The following is a 10,720-nucleotide window of genomic DNA, read 5'->3' on the forward strand; positions in this document are numbered from 1 at the left end:
GTATCTGTTCTCAAATATACCATTATCACATTCATCGTCTCCAAAATTGTTTTCCCCATAGCACCAAGTAAAGAATTTTTTCTAAAAAAAGTTCAACACTTTTATCAATTGTCACCTTATCACCAGAAACTTTGTAGGACGCTAATCTGGCAAATGGGTTTCCCCCTATTATTTTAGGAAAATTCCGAAATAAACTTTGAGCCATTTTAATACTGTTAAAATTCCGACAGCAACCAAAGCACATGCAATGCCATGTCCATTGAGGTTTTCTAAAAATTTAAAATCAATCAATCTTGTCACTATAGTTAAAACCTTTCATTTGTTGTAATTTTTAATGGCCGCAATCTTTCTGCAATAAATAAAAATTTAAATCGTCATTTTTATTATAAATTTAAGTTAGTTAGAACTGAATGAAAATACTTACATTTTAATATTAATAGTCAAGTGGTTCGATTCCAAAATAAGAATATGTTTATCTTTAAAACATTAAGATTCACATTTATACAGATATCAATAATTGCAATAAGAGATTTTGACTTTTCTTCCATTGAATTTTTTTTATCTTCAATGCAATTACTTTCTTCTTCGTCGATAATAAACTTTCGGAATTTGAACATGCATTTACAAGCTCATTTGATCAAAATTCATTTATCGAAGATGAGAACAATATTCCAGCAACATTTGCATTTAAAAGCTCTTTTATTATTCATCTTTCTTCTCCATCATAAAAAACCTTTCCATTCAAAATTTTCACAAATTTCCCCTTCACATCATTTGCACAATTTTCCCTTTCCCATCTTTTTAAATCTTCACATTTTCCTTTTGTACCTGAAATGTTTCAGCTTTTGATTCGACTTCTTTTCCTATCCTTATTCGTACATCCTCAACAGCTTCTTCTAACATATGAAAAAATATTTTGTTAGTATAATTTTTATATATCAATATTAGGGTTACAGTAAAATCTAAATAGAAATTTATAAAGTACATACTCTGGCCAAATGAATTAGTTTACAATAATTTCAATCTTTATCCATAAATGAAAAAATACTAATAAGTTAGTATCTTATCATTGAGAAAAAAATTAATTAGAGAATGATCATATACCTTGATTTGTTTTCTACCTCTTATCTCAACTTGTGTTATAAATCTTCCACCAAAACTACATTTTTAATAACCTAAGGAGTTAACCACCCCGATAGAGTGTAAAAAGAATCAGTAAGATAACCTAAAGATGTACAAACAACTATATTTTCTTTCATTGTCAAATATCTTCCCATATTAACTTGATTACAGAGATAAAAAGAAAGGTTTGACAAAATATCTATTCTAAAATATACCATTATTACATTCACCTTTTCCAACATTATTTTTCCCATAACATCAAGTAAAGAATTTCTTTTTTAAAACTTCAACATTTTTATCAATTGTTACCTTATTGCCAGAAAATTTGTAAGGTTATAATCTAGCAAACGGGTTTCCCCTTGTATTTTAGAATCGAAAATTTCATAATAATCTTTGAGCCATTTTAATATTGTTAAAGTTCCGAAGGCAATCAAAACACATGCAATGTCATGACTGATAATACTCTAAAATAACATACTTTTATGTGTTAATTGCATATATATTTTGAGTATGATCCTACTAACTTGGGCTTTTTATGGTTTTTTATTTGGTAAGGACTAAATTGCAGGCAAAATGAAATTTGGGGGTAAAAAGAGTGAATTTGAAAACAAAATGGGCACGCTTGCGAAATAGGAAAGAAGTGGCACCAAAAATACAAAGTATGAAAGACTTGGGGCCAAAAATTCAAAGAAGAGATTTATAAATATAAGGCTCTATTTAAATTTGAATTTTTATTAGGATTATTATTTAGATTTAATTTTAACTTTTACCTTTATTTATCTTTTAGAGTTTAAATAGAAACAAAGTGGGTTTTCTATGTACTATAAATAGGGGATGTAGTGACATAAATAGGGACTGATCATTTTTATAAAAAGTCAATCTCCCAAAAAGCTCTAGCTTTTTGTTCCTTTTATTTATTCAATAAAATTCTATTTTATTAATCTAATTTCCATTTTCCCGAAAAGCATGAGCCACTAAAATTATCTAGCCAAAGGTTGTCGAGATTCCTTAAAAAAGGTTCATAAGACTTAGAATCTGCACTTAGCCTTCTCAATGAGTATTTATCGTTTCTCCATATTACAAGACTGACGCTTCGATCCATGTCCTTCCAAAAGTGATCTTTTCATCTTGTGCAAAGGCGGCGGCTTTGTATGTTTTAGGAAGGTTGCATAGTCGGTTCGTTAGCTTACTGTGTCAGTGGTTGTTGAGCCTAAGAGACAAAATGGTATGGCATTCGCCATTGAGAAATGATTATCTAGCACTGCGAAAGCACTCACGAGCACTCCAGAACCTATAATTGAACAATAGGCACCTATTTAATCACTTAACAGTCTTATAATTATCGAATCCCAAACTGAAACTTAAGCATTGAATGATTTGATCTTACCCACAACACCTCAAAAAAATTCGACTAAAACTCCATGAAAGACGAGTCCCTTATTCCTGAATTTGTTGCTGCCCAAGGAATCAATATGACCACAGATTAGTGCGTTAGAAAACGCAACGTACAAATATAAACCAAAACTCCACTTACCGGTGCTGTACAAATAAACGACAAAGAGGAAGAGGGGAAGATACAATTTCGATAATAAGGGAAGTAGAATCAAAAGAGAAAAGATGGATAAAATTCGGCAGTCAAAGGGGGGAAAAATTCAGCAAAAGAGGGAAAATAATGATAGAACTTCAGAAATTGGAAAACCGATGTTTTGAGAAACAAAAATTGAACCTGATTCTGATAACTCTCCTACCCAACTCTCCTTAATTATCTCCATCAACCTCTCCACTAAATCCACTACTCAGAGTCTCATTTTACTCAAACTCTCACACGACTCAAGCAGCAAAATAAATCCCTTGCTTGCGCAGGGATTCGAACTCCCGACCACCAATAACCTTTACACTCCATTTAGCCACCAGACTAGCAGGCCCATTCTGATGTAAACTTACTAATATTCAAACTTAAGCCTACTAAACAAGAGCAAGGCTTTATTTAAATAAAGACAAAAATTTGACCAAACTAAGGCTTGAACTTGGGACCTCACACACACACCCAGAACACTTAACCACTGAAGCAAATACTTAATTATGTGTCATATTTTAACAGAACATACTTATGAGATTTTTGGGGCGTCACAACTCTACCCCCTAAAAGAAATTTTCGGCCTCGAATCCTCAGGCTTCCACTTAACCTCCTCGGTGCTACGATTACGCCATAGAAACTTAACCAGTGGAATAAACTTCCTCCACAGAACCTTAACGTTGCGATCCAGAATCTGGACCAGCTCTACCTCGAAGGTCAAGTCTGGTCTAACCTCAATCTCCTCAACAGGAACAATATGCATGGGATCAGAGTGGTAGCGCCTTAATATCGAGACGTGGAAAACATCGTGAATCCGATCCAACTCTAGAGGTAGCTCCAACTGGTAGGCAACTAGTCCCACTCGTTTCAGTATGCGGTAAGGTCTAATAAATTTAGGGCTCAACATGCCCTTAGTGTAACGCCCCAATTTTCGGGAATTCTGTGAATGTTGCCAAAATTTCATGCTTTGATTTTGCCATTTGTGAGTGAAATTATGAAATAGGACCTATGTGAAAATGTTTGAAAATGCTATAGGCTAAATTGAAGTGGCCAAATAAATAGGAGGATTTGCATGATAAACCTCCCATTTTACATGAAGTGGCCAACCATCATGTTGTTGTAGACAAAATGTACACTTGATATCCATAATTTATGGTACAAATTGATACAAATTGATAATAGGTTAGGTAAATGTTCCATGATAATGGGTTAGGTAAATGTTTCATGATAATAGGTTAGGTAAATGTTCCATGATAATGGGTTAGGTAAATGTTTCATGATAATGGGTTAGGTAAATGTTTCATGATAAGAAATTCATGTCTTTTGTATTAAAGAATTAAATGGATGAAATATGAAGTTTTATTAAAAGAAAAAGGGGTGAAAAGAACAAAGTTTTGTCCATCTTTGTTCATCCTAGCCTAAAGTTAGAGAAGAGAAAGGAGAGGAGAAAGCTCTTAAATGTTCGGTCACTTGGGGAAGAAAATTGAAGGTAAGTTCATGGTAGTTTGCTTCTATCTTGATGTTCATGAGTTCTTCTTGATTCTATCTTAACTCTTGAAGCATATTTTGATTTTTAGTTGTGTTGTGAGCATTTAGTCATGAATTAAAATGAAGGAAATGGTTGTTGTTTGATGTTCTTTTGATGAAAAATGGAAGATAGGTGAAGTTGAGCCAAACAAATGAGCATGCATGTGCCTTAGATGCTAAAGGGAAAAATCGGCTAACATGTTGTGCTTTAAAATGATGAAATAGAGATTATGCTTAAGTAAAAATCATAGATATGTGATGATTGATTGGTGATATACATGTTTAAATAACATGCATGCAAGATAGGTGTATGAAAGAGTGATTTGGTAATAAATCTGCTTGGGACAGCAGCAGTAACGTGACTTTGGAAAATCACCATAAATTGTGGGAGATGAATTAGAAGCTGAATAAATTATGTAATTAAAGCTTATTGAGTCTAGTTTCTAATGAAATAAACAAGAACATATTTCGAATTCTGTACAATGAGAAATTTGATTCGTAATGAAGGGTGGTCAGATTAGTCAAAACAGTGAAACATGGGAAACTTTGAGAAATTTCTGGTATTGATTGGCTAAACCAAAAATTCTGAAAATTTTATGGATAGAAGATATATGAGTCTATTTTCAGGGAAAATTAACGGCACTTGATTTGGAGTTTCGTAGCTCTAGTTATAAATGATTTAGTGACTGTTGCTCAGAAAGACAGCTTGCAGTGAAATTATGATTATGTGGTAAACATTGACAAAAATTTGTTAATGAGTTGCTTATTGATTTCTTATAAGCTTACTATGATCTGTAGGTGTGGTTGACCGAATATTGTAAGGGGTTAATACGTAGTTTGTATTTGAATAGTTAGATTAACGTGTTAGTAATCCAATTGTAGGCGGTTCGTGTGTGGATCTCATCAGCATATCGTCGCAAACAGGTGTGTAACTAACACCCTCTTTCTTAGTCTAGATCGGCAAAAGCCGAAAAGCCGAAATGCCGAAAATCGGTATTTTGTAGATTTGCAAGTGTGCAAATGCTCGTGAGGTAAATCGATTAATGTTTTTGGTAAGCTGCAATGCTTGGACTGCAAAGTGCATGATTTCTGTGCCCTCGATATTTTTGGGCTTAATGGGCCAAAATTGGAATGATGGGCCAATGGGCCCAATTCGGTAAGAACCCTCGGTAGTGATTCTGTTAGTACGTGAAAGGTAGGAATATGCATGAAAAACCCTAAAATAGATAAATTATTGAAATACCTTTAAAAGTGGAAAATTTACAGTTTTACCCCTAGTAGATAAATTACCGAAATACCCCTAGGGTTAAATTGACTTAAATGCATGTTTGACTGTTGTTATACTGCATGCCATGTCGTTATTATCGATGCATGGGATTGGGATATTGACGGAGGAAGTCTTGAAAGTGGCTTGTCCATGTCTTGGAGGCTTTGCCTCAATTTATCGTTAATCGAGCAAAGAAGGTCAAGAATGTGGAGTGTTAAATGGGTGGGTTGAGCTATTCCCCACATGGAGTGTATGGTGATACGGGTGGAGTGTAGTGGTTGGTGGGTTGAGTAGTCTCCCAAATGGGCTTACATATGTTATTGATGTTGCATGTATTTTGAAATGGGCCTATGGGCCATCTTGTTATCTGAATAAGGGCTAAGGCCCGGTTTATTGTAATCTGAAAAGGGCTTTGGCCCAAGATCACTGTACCCAAATGGGCTTGCATATGTTATTGATGTTGCATGTATTTTGAAATGGGCCTATGGGCCATATCATTATCTGAATAAGGGCTAAGGCCCGTTTATTGTAATCAAAAGGGCTCGCCCAAGACCATCATTACTGAATGGGCTTAGGCCCAATAGGCTTGAGTGACTTGGACTTTGAATGGGTTTTCCTTACACACCGAGTTTCCCCAAACTCACCCTTTTATTTTCATCCACGCAGAAATCCCCAACCATAGTGGACTTGGAGCTGTGAGGGAATTCGGAGTGGCCACCCGTTTTGAAAGTTTGATTTTCTTCTAGTGAACTAGACATCCTTTTATTTACGTTTGAAGTTTTTGGGCTTTTAAATGTAATAAGGCCGCTTAATTATTTTTGATGGTTTTAATATGTATTACTAAGATAGGTAATACTTATATTTAACTGTTGAAACCGGATAGCTTTAGGTAGCGTTTCAAAAACAACAGTTGATTTCAAAATAACACGACAACAAGCAAAGCTTACGTAATGAAAGTATTTTTCCAAAATTAATCACTTTTCCTAAAAATGACTTAATCAAATCGGTTTTCCTAGAAATATCCATGACATTAAGGTGTGGCAATGGCGGTATGCATGTCTAGGATTGGATCCAAAGGGAGCTTGGTACTTAAGCAGTCCGATGGACTCACCACCTCTTTTCCGGTTTCCTACCTGGTGCATAGCTTCCATTCACTTTAACCCTTAATGAATTAATCTTTTGAACATCAAGTACGATTTTCTGGACTTAGAATGGAATTTTTTTTTTTTACGTTTTTGATGTGGCATGCCGGATCCGGTCATAACTTCTGGGCCGGGTTTGGGGTGCTACACTTAGGACCAAACCTCAGAACCTTCTTCCATGGCGAGACCTTCAGAAAGACAAAGTCACTCAATCTCTTATCTCTTAAGATCAGCATAAGACTTTTGTCTGTTAAAAGATACCTTCAAATAGTCCCTAATCAGTCGAATCTTATCTTCAGTCTCAGAAATCAACTCAGGACCCAACACTCGTCGCTCACCCAGTTCAGTCTAACACAAAGAAGTACTGCATTTACGGCCATACAGAGCCTCGTAAGGCGCCATTTGTATACTAGACTGGTAACTATTATTGTAAGCGAATTCTGCCAACGGCAACTACTCCTCTCAGCTACCTCGAAAGTCAATTACACAACCCTTAACATAGCCTCCAGTATCTGAATCACCCTCTCAGATTGACTATCTATCTGAGGATGGAAAGCAGTACTGAAGTCCAACCTTGTTCCCAGAGCTTCATGTAGCTTCTTCTAGAATCAAAACGTAAAACGAGAATCCCTATAAGTTATTATTGAAACCGGTACCCTATGCAGTCTCACTATCTCAGACACATATAGCTTAGCCAGCTTCTGTAGAGAGTAATCAGTACGAACCGGTATAAAATGAGTGAACTTGGTCAACCGATCCACGATGACCCATACTGAATCCTTCTTAGTAGGCGTTAGGGGCAACCTACTAACGAAGTCCATAGTTACTCTCTCTTACTTCCAAAGTGGAACCTTAACTGGTTGCAATAAACCCGAAGGTAACTGATGCTCAGCCTTATCCTGCTGGCATGTCAGACATTTACTCACAAAATCGGTAACCTCAAGCTAAAGACTTGGCCACCAGTATAACTCATGAAGGTCTCGGTACATTTTATTTCCGCCAGGATTTATAGCATAGAGGATACTATAAGCCTCTTTCAGTATCGACTGCATCAAATCAACATCCTTCAGTACATAGATTCTCCTATGGATACAGAGTTCCCCTTTGCTATTCAGTCTAAAGTCCCCAGCATGCCCATTCTTAACTTGTTGAAACTGAAAACCCAAAAATTTATCTTCCAACTACTTATCCTTAATCTGCTCAATCCACATAGCCTTAACCTGAAGCTCAGCTAGCAGACTTTTGTCATCAAATAAATTGAGGCGAGCGGACATCGCCCTCAAATCAGTCATAACCTTACGGCTCAGAGCGTCAGCCACCACATTGGCCTTACCAGGGAGGTATTCAATCATACAATCGTAGTCCTTAAGCAACTCAATCCATTTATGCAACCTAAGATTCAGTTCCTTCTGAGTGAAGAGATACTTGAGGCTCTTGTGATCCCTGTAGATGACACACTTTTCACCATATAGGTAATGCCTCTAAATTTTCAGTGTGAACAGCACTGCGGCCAACTCTAGTTCATTTGTCAGATAATTCACTTCATGAGTCTTGTGACAGCCCTAATTTGACCCCAGTCAGAAAGTGGATTCGGGACCACAAAACCGAGTCATAAAAATAATTAAATGTTATAATCTATGCTTATTATATGTGAAAGTGTATGTGTGAAAGTATCGTGTCTTAACTTTGTCATTTGGATGTGGAAATAGCTAAAAAGGACTTGTGTGTTAAAACTTAAAAATATGATAGGAAGAATTTAGAGGGCCGAATAATGCATGGTATGTAACAAGGAGAACTTGCATGTCAAATGGACCACTATTAGATTAGTGGACGACAATGATGAAAGTTGATAGAAAAATATGTATTTTGTATTATAAAATAATAACCTAATGAATATTATATGATTCCATGTTAGTAATATAATATTTAATGATATTATAAGAGGAATTATATAATTTAATAAAAGAAAATAGGTGAGAAAAACAAAGTTTTCATCCATTCTTCTTTCATTTTGCCGAAATTTAAAGAACAAGCAAAACAAAAGGGTTCTTGGATATTCGGCCTTGATGTTCTTAATTGGAGGTATGTTTGATTTTATTTCTTGATAATTTATGTGAAATTGAGTTAATTGCTAAGCTCCTTTCATAGCCCATAACTTAATTTTTGTTTTTGATTTGAAATGATGCATTTGGTTATGGGTTGTATGGATGTCTTTGAAGGTGTTATATGTTTTGGAAATGGTTTGTTAATGTTTTCACTTATAGTGATAATTCGGTCATGATTTAGCTTATATTGAAAATATGTAATTATAAGCATAATAATAAACACGCGAAATGGTTGTATTTTTAGTTGATATTTGTGTTCAAAATGGTTCAATTTGTTTTAGCCACATGTGCATAAATTGTAATAATAGAATAGATAATATGTACTTGAGTATTCGGTTATGGTTTTAGGTTCGAGTTGACGGATATGCAAAAATTAGCTTTTGGTATGTATTGATTTAGTATAAGAGTTCGAAAATGGCTTAATTTTCATGTTTAAATTCGGTTATATCCGATCATGGTTGGAGTTATTTTGATATGCATATTATAACGTATGTATGATTTGTGTATTGGTTGCATTTTTGAGATGTTAGTTGTCTTTTGATCATAACCCATGAATTTATTTTCCTAATTGTTGAACATTGAATGTTCGGTCATGAGGTTGATATAAAGAAATGCTTTAGTTCTTTGTTGAATGTGTTAGAAAATAAAAGTTGGTGTTTGATTATTGAGGTTTAAATTTAGATGTTAGGTGATTTGTGTTTATGGTATGAAAATGAAACAAATTGTTAAATGGGAAGTTAATTGCGAAATGAAGATATGTAAGGATTCATATAGGCATATGGAGCATTCGGTTATGGTACATTGAAATAAAGAATTGATGTATTTTAATTATTAAAAACTTTGGACTATTTAGCAAATGTTGAATACCATGAGGAGCGAATAAGTAAACTAATTAATTATGCATTAAGAATTGATTTGTTTATAAATTAAATTGAATGAGTTGAAATTGAAATTTTAATTAGATCAAGAAACGAGGAGATCAGAAGCGGATAAGAGAAAAGCGAAATTAATTGAACAGCCGAGAAACTTAATCCGTCAATAATCGAGGTAAGTTTTAAGCAATTGAGTTGATTGAATTTAATTATAATGTAATTCATGAATTCAATGGAAGTACATAATTATATATGTATAGTTTGGTATAATCAAAAGTGAATACATATGTATGGTTTGATATCACCAAAGGTGAATATATATATATACATTTATTTGATCTAGCCGATTGTGGTATAAGTATGTGTATATATATTCAAAATGGTAGTAAGCTTGAGATGAGCACTAAGTGTGCGAAGTGAAATTGGTAATGAGTACTAAGTGTAAAAAAAAAATTGATCATTTGGCACTAAGTGTAAAACTGAATTTATACCGAGTACTAAGTGTACGAGATCAGTTAATGAGCACTAAGTGTGTGAGTTTATCTTTACGCATCAAAGATGGATTAAGGTGAATAAATGTTTATTTGTTTGTTTGAATTAAGCTCAAGAGAAAAAGAAGCTAAATTCAGAAAGGGGGAAAGCAAAAGTAGTTGATTAATCAATCCGTAATTGTGCAATGACATTCAAGGTAAGTCCTTAAGTAATTAAATTTGATTTGCTGCACGCTTAAGATTATATAATATGATAAGAAATTATTTGACCTTTACAAGTTCGATTTGCAATAAGTATATTGAATTTAGGCTATAAAGCCGAATATGAAATGGATGATTTATGTATATAATGTGGCCGAATGACTATTAAGTAATGATGTGAAAGTTTGTAATATGTGTATACGATTTTATTGTACTTGTTTGTATAAAGTCGAATGTGAATTGAATGGTATATATGTGGTGACCGAATAGCTATTATGAAACAAAGTTAAAGAATGGGATATTTGTAAAATAGATGAATTGTGACTATTGTTCCTACTTGATCGAGGTTGTGTGTGAAATAATTTGTGAATATGGCATATAGCTGAATGGTTATTAAAAGTGAAACTGGGATAGTGA

General features: G+C 34.2%; 1 long non-coding RNA gene across 1 annotated transcript; it reads left to right on the top strand.

Moving 5' to 3' along the window:
• The first annotated feature begins 3,962 nt into the window (after positions 1–3,962).
• LOC128285732 (uncharacterized) lies at positions 3,963–5,304 on the top strand. The gene is made up of 2 exons (XR_008276274.1): positions 3,963–4,187; positions 5,108–5,304. It is a non-coding gene; the product is annotated as an uncharacterized LOC128285732 (long non-coding RNA).
• The last annotated feature ends 5,416 nt before the right edge of the window (positions 5,305–10,720 follow it).

The sequence above is a fragment of the Gossypium arboreum genome, chromosome 12, assembly GCF_025698485.1.
Source record: "Gossypium arboreum isolate Shixiya-1 chromosome 12, ASM2569848v2, whole genome shotgun sequence".
Taxonomy (NCBI): domain Eukaryota; kingdom Viridiplantae; phylum Streptophyta; class Magnoliopsida; order Malvales; family Malvaceae; genus Gossypium; species Gossypium arboreum.